This window comes from Acomys minous (genome assembly GCF_964271855.1).
Source record: "Acomys minous genome assembly, chromosome: 8".
Taxonomy (NCBI): Eukaryota; Metazoa; Chordata; class Mammalia; order Rodentia; family Muridae; genus Acomys; species Acomys minous.
Window position 1 is genome coordinate 34961568 of NC_140489.1, and position 13188 is coordinate 34974755.

Below are 13188 nucleotides of genomic sequence, written 5' to 3' on the forward strand. Positions count from 1 at the left end.
AGAATTTCGTTCCATTTTCTTTTGTTTGTTGAGATTTGTTTTGTGTACTAAATATGGTCTATTTAAGAGAAAGTTCTGTAACAGGGTTACACAGTCTGATGCTGTGCTTGACTGTTGACTATGTTACTCCCTGAGGTCTGCTTCCTGTCTTTTTTACCCCCCTTACTTATTTCCTTTATTTATAGATAATTGTTTTTAATATATTTTATTAATTTATTCATATTACATCTCAATTGTTATCCCATCCCTTGTATCTTCCTATTCCTCCCTCCCTCCCATTTTCCCCTTACTTCCCTCCCCTATGACTGTGACTGAGGGGGACATCTTCCCCCTGTATATGCTCATAGGGTATCAATCCTACTGGGACTCTAGATGAGAGAAGAATGGGGAAATAGAAGGATCCAGAGGGTCTTAGAAACCTACAAGAAGAACATTATGATAGGCAGATCTGGGCCCAGGGGTCCTGCTCAAACTATAGCACCAGGGAAGGAAAATATGTGCAATAAACTTTGAACCCCTACCCAGATGTAGCCAATGGACAGGACACTCTCCACAGTTGAGTGGAGAGTCGGGTATGACTTCCACACAAACTCTGGTGCCCCATATTTGACCACATCCCCTGGATGGGGAGGCCTGGTGGCACTCAGAGGAAGGATAGCAGGCTGGTTGCTGTCTTTTACACCAGACACCTGTGTACCCCAAATATTGCTGTATAACCTTGCTTCCCTGGTTGACCAATAAAAAGCCAATACCTGGGCAGGGCGGGAGGAAGGTAGATGTGGCGAAAGTTCTCGCGCTTCAGGAGAGAAAGATCTTGGGAAAAACAGACAGTTACCGGAGGAGGAGGAAGAAGAAGATAGCCATGGAGTAGGAAGGAGCCGTGTGAACCAAGAGAAGGAACCCTGAAGTTCCACATGGGAAGAAGTGGCCCAGAGGAACAACATTAGCAAGTATTTGGGGATTGTGGGTGGAAGGTAGCCCAGATTGAAATGATTAAAGCAGATGGCATGGGACAGAGGCTGAGAGATAATGGAAGGCAGTTTAGGGGGTTAATGTCTGCCCTGCCCCAGGTGAAATAAGGCTATTCTAAAATCTATCAGGTGTCTGTGTTTTTATTGATTGTGTAACAATTACAGGCCAAATAATAAGCATTAATAGACCTTACTGTTAAATTAACAACAAAATCCATACACATTCTGACAAGAATGTATATTCTATATTCTTTGAGTAGAATATTCTATAGATAGCTATTAAGTGATCTGTGATATCATCTAACATGTTCTTTGTCAGTTTTGTGGGGACAAGGGGGTCTGGTAATATATGTTTGCTGGTAATAGTGAAATATCAGATTCACCAACTATTATTGTATTGATTTGAACCATTACCTTTCCAGGAGTGTTTGTTTTATGGACTTGGATATGCCAATGTTCAGTGCATAACTGCTTAAAACCAAAATGCCCTCTTGATGGATTATTAATCCCTTAATCAATATGAAATGGCCATCTCTAAGTCTTCTGACTAATTTTGATTTGAAGCCTACTCTGTCAGATATTAGTATAGCTACGTCTGTTTAATTTCTAGGTTGGTGAGCTTGAAATGCCTTCTCTGCCTTTTCACTTTAAGACAACTTTAGAAAATAATAAAAAATCAAAATGCTATTAAAAGTACAATAGAAAGAACAAAAGAAACACCGAGGCGAAGAAAAAAGACTGTGCAATATCAAAAGATGCTTATACAAAATTAAATGCATATGAAGGAGAATTTAAAAAAAATAAAACCATAAGTTTCCACAGTACGACAAATTAAAAGATCACTAAAAGCGTAGTAAAAATAATAAAACAGGAAGCACAAGGGACAAAAGGAGGGAAAGGTAAAAAGATGAAGTGGAGCTGCAGCTTCTTTCAGGTGCCCAGAAGTTAGACAGCCTCAACAGGAAGTGATCCCAGTCAGGAGTATGGACCTGCCTTTGCCGAGTTTTGTGTTCAAGTCCAAGTCAGGGTAAAAAGGAAAAAAAAAAAAAAAACGGAGTCTGGAGAAATGTCTTAATTAAAAAAGAAAAAGGGGACGGGGCGCAGTATTTGGAACATGGCTGTCTACGTAGATCAGCAGCAGACTACCAGTACTGTAGAGGGGCCCCTGGATCTCATCGGGCTCAGTTAGGGTGAGCGAATTCATGTGAGGATGAGAGATGACCAAGAGCTTCAAGGCAGATTACATGCTTATGCTCAACATTTAAATATGATCCTGGGAGGATCGAGAAGGACCTGGGATGACGATAGAGACTGATGAAGAGACATATGAAGAGATACATAAATCACCAAAACGGGACGTCCTCAAGCTCTTTGTCCCGGGAGATGGCGTTGCTCTAGTCGAGAGTTGGCTGAGACAGAAGGGGGATGCTGCCATAGGAGAGTGGAGACTTTGCCTCTTGAGATGTACAGGACGCTCACAGAGAGAAGCTCGCACGTGTTCCGGTCATCAGCAATGTCCTGGGGATCCCACCACCCTCAAGGAAGTTCATCTGCATTTAACGTACACCCTGTCCAGCTCCGAGGCATGCTCCTTCCCTCCAGCCCTCCAGGCTGTGTAACCACCTTGCCCTCTTCAGGAGTCGCTTTGCCCATTGTTCTTGCAGTTGTTTTCAAGTAGTTTTTCTTTAAATTAAATGTGCTGTTTCCTTAAAAAAGAAAGAAAGAAAGAAAGATACCCAACTGGTCAAAATGAGAGAACAATTGGCCATGGAGTGTGCATCCTCCATTGATCCATATGTAACACAATTCCCACACTAGAGGCTCAGCAGGCATCAGAGAGGAGACAGATTTTAAAACCCAAAGGACCAGGATGCCCGTAACTGCACACGTCTTCAGGGCATGAGAGAGAAGTTACACTCACGAAATCTCAACAGTATGGCTGCCTATGGCTGTCTAAACAAGGCCTGAGCAATGCCGACACCAGCTGACATGTCAGTGTGGCTGGAGGAAATCTCACAAGGCCCGCCCTAGTTGAAGAGCTACAGGCAGTTAACGGTGGCTGAGACTCAATTCTGTCCAGCACCAAGCCTCCTGATAGGTGACAGAGCTCAGTGAAGTCAGCCTTAAACACAAACACATGTACACTGCTAAGTGAATCCAGCTGTTAATTTATATATAATTATATAATTGATCATATACAATTAATTATACATAATATATGCTTTTGCATATAATATAATATTTATATAATTTAAATTATATATAAAAATATGTGTATATAATTAAAAAAATAAGAGGCTATTAATTTGAGAAGAAATTGGAAGGACAGCAGACCAGAAGAGTTAGGAGGAGGAGGGAAAGAGTGCAAATACAGTATTCATGCATAAAATGGTCAAAAAAAAATTAAACATTTAACAAAATAATCAAGTTCTGAATTGTATAGCAACATGGATGAGTGAATCTTGAATGTTTTGTGCTAAGTGAAAGAAAACGGTATGAAAGAGTTTGTGTATATTGTATGAGTCCACGTATTTAAAATTCTAGAAAGTGAAGGCTAGCTTAAAGTGACAAAAAAAACAGTCAGCATTGCTCTCAGGGGCTGGGGCTTCCGCTGTGAAGACAGCTTCTGAAGTGTGCTATCAATGAAGGCTTGAGATTGAATACATTAAATGAGTGCAATTTATTGTAAGTTGTTCCTCAACAAAGTTGATTAAAAACTCCAAATATAGAAGCATGCATACAAATTTCCTTGAACAAATATTTTTATAGCAACTTCATTAGTAACAGCTAAAAGTGAGACAAAGACTAATGGGTTCTTAAGTGGCATGTTTATAAGCGGAACTCTAGTTTGAAAAAAAAAGTACATGACTTTACAGTATGCAAAAATCATAGGGAAATCTTAAAAAATATTCTGCTGAGTAAAAGAAGCCAGCAAACTAAGTATTTTATGACACAAGTTTTATGATGCTCCAAAGAAACAAAACCTATCTATGATGCTAAACCATAGATATATGGTCTGCCAACGGGATGGGAAGTGACCACTAGTTAAATATAGAGCAACATCCCCAATGGTTAGTGGTGTTCTAAGCATCATTTGAGGAACTGGCTATGTGCACTGGCAGATATACGTCTCTCAGAACCCACATAAATTCTGTCCAATGAAGTTTGTAACTGTAACTCAACAGAAATGATAGGACAAAGAAAAATAATCATAAAAGCAAAAAAATCAAAAAGTCAAACTATATATTGATTTATCAAGATACAGCCAAAATATAAAAAAAAAATTAAAATGGTTAAAATTTAAAATTGGGAAATGGCATCACCCTCCACAAAAGTGTTATAGCTGTGTTGCTGGTGCCCTGTGTTGATCTCTATGGATGCTGGTCACAGGCCCTTCTAAGAATGGGCAACTCTCACCTCCGCCATGTAATAGCCTCTGTGCCTGGTCGATTACATCTTGACCCCGGTGCATGCACACTCCAGAGCTCGCCTCTGGGCCAAGCTGAAGCCGTTCTCTCCCCGCCCTGTTGTTTGCACTTGCTGTCTCCTAACAACAGGAGCCTGCCTTCCTTGTATCGCCTGCACCAGGATCCCTACCACTGCCCTCCTTTGGGGGACCCCGGTGCCAGACAGACTCTAACATACTACCCTTCTAGTTTCTTTTCTACTGCTGTAATAAAACAATCCAGCCAAAAGCAACACGGGGAGGAACGAGTTTATTTAGCTGATAGGTTGTGGTCCATCCTTGTGGGAAGTCGGGGCAGAAACTCAAAGGAGGAACTTGAAGCAGAGATCATAGGGGAACACTGCTTACTGGCTCATCCCCAGATCACACTTAACATTTTCATACAGCCCTGGACCGCCTGCACAGGGAATGGAGCTGCCTACCAAGGGCTAGGCCCTCCCCCATCAATTAACAATTAAGATAATCCCTCCCAGATGCGTGCACAGGGCAATCTGATGGTGGGCAATCCTTCAATTGAGAATCCAGGCTCAGGTGACACCGGGCTGTCCAAAGTTGCCAGTTTAGTTAAGTGGGACACCTACTAGTGAGATTTAAAGCAAAGAGTCTTACTTCAGCAATAGAGGGACAGTGCATAATTTTCAAAGTTTCAACGTGCGTATGTAGCCAGTCATATAGGTTAAGGTAGTATGAACAGGACTCCAAGGAGACAGTGTTAATTCACTATGCCAAAAACTGATAAAACACACAGAGAGAGAGAGAGAGAGAGAGAGAGAGAGAGAGAGAGAGAGAGAGAGAGAGAGAGAGAGAACAAAAGAATCCACTACACGTACAGAAGATGAGCCATATTTAAGCTGCTCGCTTAGCTCTTGTCCTTCCCTCTGGGTCTCCTGCACACTAATCTGCCTCGAGCAGGCTTGAGGATATTCAAGTCTTCCTTTGTCCGTTAGCTTTAGTCTACAGTCCCCCAACAGGAGGCGGTGGCCAGATGTTATAACGCAGAAGGATAGAGTCCCTTCTCTTTCCTCCTTCCCTTTCTGTTTCTGATGATAAACCACAAACATGACAGTAGACCCCTGTGGGTTGCTGCTTCCTACTGAGGCAGCGAAGTTCCGGAGGGGGCAGGGACCCGACCCGGCATCCTCAAACAGTCAGTTCTCAACTCTGTGGTTCCAGTACAACAGTGCCTACGCCTAAAGCATTAGTGGTATTGCTCTAACTGTGACTCCAAAGCAGCAGCAGCAGAGGCGGTGGCTTCCCACAACTGGGCTCCTGTAGAATCTGCCAGTGTGCCAAGTTCTGGTCTGAGTAGAGCAGTACTCATAATCCTCAAAGCTTCGGTGGGTTTTTCTTCCTCCACCCACTCAGCTATCCAGGGATCCTGGGCTCTGAATAAGATCACAATCGTTTGCTGTGGTCCTGGGAGCCAAACCGGGTGCTCTGTGCATCCTAAGTAAGCATCCTGCCAACTGTGTTTCATTCCTAGTATTATATGTAGTTAATATTTACATCAGTGTGTTCAACCATTGATTCAAAAGTCTCTGGGCATTTCAAAGTTGGTTTCAAAAGCTAGTTTGGTCCACCTCCAAAGTCACCATCACTTCAAATGCAGTGGGCAGCATGGAAACTCTTCCATCCTGGAACAGAAGAGGGTTCTCAGGCAACCATAGTGGGAGTGCCTGTGCCCTTGGCCAGAGATGTTAGCTCTCTTGTGTGAGGGTGAGAAAGGACTCCCTGGGAGCCAGAGAAAGCATCCTGCCAGCCACGCAAGGCACTATGCAGCAATGAGCCTGCCACAACCTTACACAGAGCCTTTGCTCTTACCCACCTCAGTGTCCTCCCCACAACAAGGCTGGTGTTCCAAACACTGGACACCATGAGGAACCCTGGGCTGGACCCCAAAAGCTGCCACCCCAGCCTCTGTCCTCTCTCACAGCTAACCTTCTGGATGTTCTGCTTCTCTGTGGGTTTAGATCAGGACAGCATTTCCTCTGCTCACTTTTTGCATTGCAGAAAGGCTCCAAAATAAAAGTCTATTTGCAAATCATCACACAAGGGTCAAGGCTTTACACATCTCTCTAAAGTACTCTGGCTATTCCTGGGCCTTCCTGTCATTGTCAAGGAGTAGAATTAATCAGTGATTAAGTGTGGGCTTTGCAAACTCCTTTTCATTTCAGATTTTACTATTAAGTGCTTAATTTATCCCCAGTCCATATCATGTTTGTTGCTTCTAGTCTTTTGCTCTTACAAATAGCCCTGTCTTCACACCTTTGCTTCTACCTAAGTATGTGTGTATATGGTGTGTGTATGTATGCATGTGTGTGTATGTGTAGTGTGTATGTATGTATGTATGTATGTATATGTATGTGTGTAGTGTGTATGTATGTATTGTATATGTATCTATGTATATGTATGTATGAATGAAAAATAAGGCAATGGAGTAGAGTTTTGGGGTCATTTAAAATGCACAAAAGTACATTTTAAAATGTCATAGATATTCTTCGGCTGTCCTTTAGAAACAACTCTGAAGACCCCACCCTGTGAGCACGCAACTGCTTCTTCCCTGCATTTCTTTCCCTGTAGTATCTGTAAGATTTTACAAGGCAGTCCATGCCCTTTAGATTCACTTGTATCACGTCTCTGGCATCCTGCTCCTTAGTGCCTTTTACCAGCTTCTCCTCTGGCTTGCTGGAATTTTCTTAAAGCTTGCAACATACTTTGGTTATCATTAAAGCGGGCCCTAGGCTATCAGAAGAAACCCCTGTGTGCTTTAGAGTCAGGTACGGGGTCAGTCTGAAATCTCGCGCAGATTAATCCTGAGGAACTAACACGCACACGCTGGTGAAGGGGCAACATCCCTGGTCCTGTGGGTGAGTTAAATTGTCTCTCAGAGGTTGTTTTCTCATTGTGGGATGGGGATGATTAAACGCATCTCCCAGGATTCTTGTGAACATTAAATAATACAAGTGACTTCATAAACACTGAGAAGCATTAATGATCACCCTTACCCTTCTGAACCTCCCTCAGGCCATTCTAGAGTTACTTTCCAGAGCCAGCCTCTGTTTCTATAGCAACCTCCACCACCAGATCCAGAGACGGACCAGATCTTTCACTAGCGACTTGTCACCTGGGGGTCAGCATGCCCACAGGCCTCCTGGCCCCAGGGCTGCCTGGGGAATCACTAACCAGATGAGCACAGTCTCACAGGGGCCCTGGGAGCCTTCTTCAAGCATCCATTTCCTCATCATTGTCTTTTGCTGGCGGATGCAAGCCAGTTTGCCATGCTAATTGGGAAGCCATCATATTTTAAATTAATCTAGTTAATAATTCAGACTGCAGCGCACTTCACCAATCCTGCTTATCCCGAGGCTCTGAGGGCCAGTGCATTCCTTTTGTGTTCAAGAACTTGGAGTTTTTGGTAAATAAAGCGAACTGCTGTGCCTCCTTTTCTTCCCCCTTAGGTTCTGCTGAGCTCCTGTTGGGTTTTGCTTTCCATGTGTGTGGGCACCATTTTACTTAGTTTTGTTGCCTGGTTTTTATTAGTTCTGGTTTCACAGTGCCCCAGCCGCTTCCTCCTATCCCCCCACCCCCATCACTGCTACCCCCAACACTTAAAAGTATTTGAGAGGCTGGAGAGATGGCTCAGGAATTAAGAGCAGGTACCTCTCTAGCAGAGGACCCAAGTCCAATTCCCAGCACACATCGGGTGGCCATAACAACTTGTAACTCCAGCTTCAGAAGACATGCACACACACACACATACACACAATTAAAATTAATAATAAAACTAAATCTTTGGGCTGGAGAGATGGCTCATCAGTTAAGAGCACTGACTACTGTTCCAGAGGACCCAGCTTTGATTCCCAGCACCCACATGCTGGCTCAGGATTGTCTATAACACCAATGCCAAGGGATCCAAATGGCCTCTTCTGACCTACAAGGGTCCCAGGTGTGCGTGTGGCATGCAAATATGCGTGCAGGCAAGACAGCCATACACATTTTCTTAAAGTATTTGAATTTCCTGAAACCCAAGATAGTAGTCACTTAAGCAAGAATCTCCTTTGCCCACACAAGGGCTGGTGAGTTCTAGAAGGTTCCAGTTGAGTAGGCAGCCCTATCCACTTTGAGGCAAATTCCCCATGGGGTCCATTTGCCTGTCTGTAACATCTGCCAGGGCCCTCCTTTTTTCCTACAGTAATACCACCACCATTTATAACTGTATTTCTCAACAGTTCCTAATGAAAAGGGCTACCTGGGGTACTTATTAAAGAACAAAACAGAATAAAAACTCTCTGGTCCTACTCTATAGCCTAGGAGTCAAGTATCTGGGAGAGCCTGGAATTCCATATTTTTAACAAGCTCCCAAGATGATTCTTCCGGTGAAAACAATTTTCTAAGAGATTAAACCTCCTACATTTGAAGGCTATTAATATCTGCCTTTAAACTTGGCTTTTTCCACAACAAAATATTCCTGTTCCTATAACTAACCCTTCTGAGAAATAATCTCAAGACCTCCTTCTAACCCGGTTGCTTTCCGGCCCAAATAACAAGCTCTGGCTTCTTCCTGAAATAGTGTTACTATTCTGACCCCCAAACGTGTCCTTCTTCCGTCTTAGAGTCACAAGGCCAACAAGAGATGGAAAGGCATTTATTCTTAGACTAGAGATGGAAACGCAGGAAGGAAGTGTCACCAGCCAGAGGATGTGGGAGCCTTTGAGGATAAGACAAGAGAAGGAGAGCTTCGGATAATGCCTAAGAGGATGATTCCAGACTTCTGTGGAAAGGGTTGACTCCATCCGAGAAACGGGGACTGCCTCTTTTAATACTTAAGTGAGGGGGGAGTGGACGCAACTCCAGCTTGGTTAAGAGGTGAGCAAGTAGGGGTCAAGGTGGCAACTGGTAGTAATATAATACATTACAATGAATGGGAAGAGAGCACTGGGCAAAGAGTATGTTATCTTAGTCAGGGTTTCTGGCGCTGTGATAAAACACTATGACCAAAGGTTAACTTGGGAAGAAGAGGGCTTATTTCATCTTACCCTTCCACATCACAGTCCATCCCTGAGGGAAGTCAAGGCAGGGACTCAAGCAGGCAAGGAACCTGGAGGGAGGCCCTGAAGCAGAGGCCACGGAGGTGCTGCCCACTGGCTTGCTCCCCACGGCTTGCTCAGCCTGCTTTCTTATAGTTTCCAGGACCGCCTGCCCAGGGGTGGCACAGCCCACAGCGAACAGGGCCCTGTACCACATGGTCTTGTCTGTGGGCCACTTTAGTGGGGGCATTTTCTCAGTTGAGGTGTCCCTTTCCCAGATGACTCTTAGCCTATGTCAAGTTGTCCTAAAACTAGCCATCAGCTATGTTAATGTGACGTCCTCTATTCCTGAAACCTGTTTCACCTGCATCCGTCCTGCATCCCAGTTCATTGTTAGGTGGCTGAATCAGAATGCTGTTTGACAACAGAGATTGCTTCCTAACAAGACTCGAAGAGCTTTTGTCTAGTAACAACGTGGCAGCCGCACAAGAAAACAGTCTTCGTTTGCTCATCCGTCATCAGCATGATCATTGTGTGACACGTGCCCATCGAGCACACATCACTGACGGGCATTGTGCAAGGCGTGACAGTGAGCGAGACATCCCTAGTTCCAACACTGTGCCTCTAAAGGAGAGGGGCACAGGGTAGGGGTGAAGGAATACAGAAATGAGAGGGGAAACAGGGAAAAGAAAAGAGGGGGAGGAAGGAGGATGAAGAAAATGGGATGGAGGAAAAATAAACATGCATTCGCGTCTATGAAAAACATAAAGGAGGGGCAAGAAGCCAGGAGGCTGAGGTACTGGATAACATCCCTGAAAATGTGTCGTTTAAGGATGCTGGGGGAGGGGCAGTGCTTTATCCCCAGGGAATCCCTAGTCAGAGAGCCTTTAGTAGACAAGAAACTCCCAGGTCCTAAGAGCCCAAAGGGAAGCCAGTATAACTGAAGCGTGAAGCGCATCGAGAGAGACTTGAGACCAAGCAGGGGGGGACGTACAAAAGCTGGACATGACATGGGGTGGTGCACACTAAGAGTCAGGGTAGCTTTTATTCCCCGAATCATGGAGCCACCGGATGACTGTAAGCTGGGCACGACAGCTGGCTCTTACTTAAGGTCCAACTGCAGGACACCTGATGCAGACACTGGGGTGCCACGCCCCTCCTCCTGATGTCACACAGATACCAAGGAAAAGAAGAGTCCGGGAGAGTGCACTGAAAGTTCAATTTTAGCTAAGCTAGGAGGAAACAACTAGGACTCACAAGCTTCAGGATATGCCAAAAGATGTCCTCAGAGCAGCTAACAGAAGGCAGAAAGCATGCACACGAGAGTTCAAGGGTGGCTAAGAACGCGTCATAAAAGTCCCTTCCTGAAGGTGAACTGTTCTCCAGTGCAAGCTCAACTTTTCACCGCTGGCTGCTGACAGCAGACCTCCTCAGTCTCCCGTGGTCAAAGATACAGTGGGATGGACCATCCAGCGCCTCCCCTGATGACCCAGGGTAGTGGAATGCAGTCTGCCCAGACACATAAAAAGCCTTTGTATTTTTTTTTCCAGAGCTGAGGACCGAACCCAGGGCCTTGCACTTGCTAGGCAAGTGCTCTTCCACTGAGCTAAATCCCCCAACCCCGAAGCCTTTCCATTTTAAAGACTACCCATTTCACGTTACTCTGCACCAATGGAGTCTCCTGCAAACAGGCTTATGCACGTGCGTGAGCACACACAGACACACATATGCGACCGCATTCAAAGGCTGGATATGGTGGCGCACACCTTTAATCTCAGCACTGAGGAGGCAGAGGCAGGCAGACCTCTGTGAGTTTGAGATCAGGCTGTTTTATATAGTGAGTTCCAGGCTAGCCAGGGCTACATAGCAAGAGAAAAAGAGGAAGAGAAGAAGAGGGGAAATTGCGGGGGGAGAGAATATATTACATACATGCATGAAAATGTCCTATGAAACCCATTACTATGTATAAATAATACATGCCATATTACTCAGGGACCTCCAGAGAGACAGAACTGATTAATTTATCAGACTGGCTTACACGTTATGGTCCAGCTCGTCCAACAATGGTTGTCTCCTGATGGAAAGTCCAAGAGCTCAGCTCACGCATCTGGACGTCTCAGCTGGTCTTCAGTTTACACTGGACTCCAGAAGAAGTCGCCTCGAATGCTAACAAAAGGAACGGACTCGCCAGTGAGAGCGAGAGCAAGCAGGCAAAAAGAGCACGCTTCCTTCTTCCACGTCCTTTATATAGGCTGCCAGCAGAAGGTGTGGCCAAGTTAAAGGTGTGATCTTCCGGCCTCAAATGATCCAGTTAACTAAAACTCCCTCACAGGTGTGCCTAGCCACTTGGGACTTTAGTTAGCTCCACATGTAGTCAAGTTGACAAGCAAAAGTAGCCAGAAAAAGACAATTAGAATGGAGAGGAGATAACACTTGAGCTGGGGGTGGCAGGGGGTAGGGTGGGGAGGGAGCCAATTGGAAGAGCTCAGGCATGAAAATACCATGGCTAACTAGACCAGGGACAAACAGAATAAAGTGAGACGGAAACAAAAGAATGATGAGAGGACGCAGCAGAAATACAGAGAGGTTAAAGAAACCCCAAATAATTGTCGCCAGCAGAACATGGGAAGCCAAAACAGTAAGTAAAGCATTTGAAGGTAAAATTAAAGGGTTTGTTCTTTTCGATTTCTGCTCTGGAAGACCACAGCTAGTGTCAGGAGAGATGCTGCGGGATAGCATATGAGGTGTAAGTGTCCCTGATGGCGTAAATCATACAGGAAGGAAGGGGTGTCTTTGTTCCCCTACCTATTCTTGTGACAAGATACCTTGACTACAGTAATCTGGGGGAGAAAAGATGTACTTCAGCTCACAAGCCCAGGCTGAGGTCTGTCACAGCAGGGAAGCCACAGCGGCAGGAGTCTAGGGCAGTTGGTCACATCACATTCACATCAGGAACAGAATTCACGCATGCATACTTGGGCTTAGCTCACTTTCTTCCCTTTTAACCTAGACCAGGATCGCTGTGTAGGGAACGGTGGCACCCACAGTGGGCAGGTCTTCCCACTTCAATTAGCGTAATCCAGATAACCCCTCCCAGGTGCTATCAGTGGGTGAAGATAAAAGAGCTGGAGAGATGGCTCTGCAGTTAGGAGCACTGGCTGCTGTTCTAGAAGACCCAGGTTCAATTCCCAGCATCTACATGATGATTAACAGTGGTCTATGACTCCAGTTCCAGGAGTCCTAGTGCCCTCTTCTGGCCTTTTCTGGGCACTGCAAGCATGTGGTACACAGACACACATGCAGGCAAAGCACCCATGCACATAAAATAGAAAGAAGAAGAGAAAAGGAAAAAGCATGGGCATCAAATGAAATTATGATCTTACATTATTTTTAGAGTCAAAAATTAGCAGAAGCACTATACACTGGATAGGTGCTAAGGAAAAGGACCACACAATAAAATACTTCATTAAGTTAAAATAAAACACAAATCAAAATGACAGCGTGCAAGCCACACATACCTGTCCAGCCATTAACGACCATGGTTCATTTTGTTGGTTAGAGATTTTCAGGTTGGGTCACACAGCACAACCTAACTCAGCACACACAGTTCTCACCTGCAAAAAGACAGCAGCACAAGGATGCAAATGGGAGTGTGTGCTAAGCATTCAAGACAGATGCTAACTAACAAAAAATTACCAAAAAAAAAAAAAATTGCAGAGGTCAT

General features: G+C 44.7%; 1 long non-coding RNA gene across 2 annotated transcripts in view; it reads right to left on the reverse strand.

Annotated features, from left to right (window-relative positions):
• Positions 1-316: 316 nt before the first annotated feature.
• Positions 317-13188, reverse strand: part of LOC311603901 — a 52808-nt gene continuing 39936 nt past the window's right edge. For both annotated transcript variants that reach the window (XR_014781315.1, XR_014781316.1), the window contains exons 2-4: positions 12983-13078; positions 11503-11716; positions 317-2677 (exon numbers count right to left, since the gene is read on the reverse strand). This is a non-coding gene — a long non-coding RNA (uncharacterized lncRNA). The remainder of the gene's footprint in view (positions 2678-11502; positions 11717-12982; positions 13079-13188) is intronic.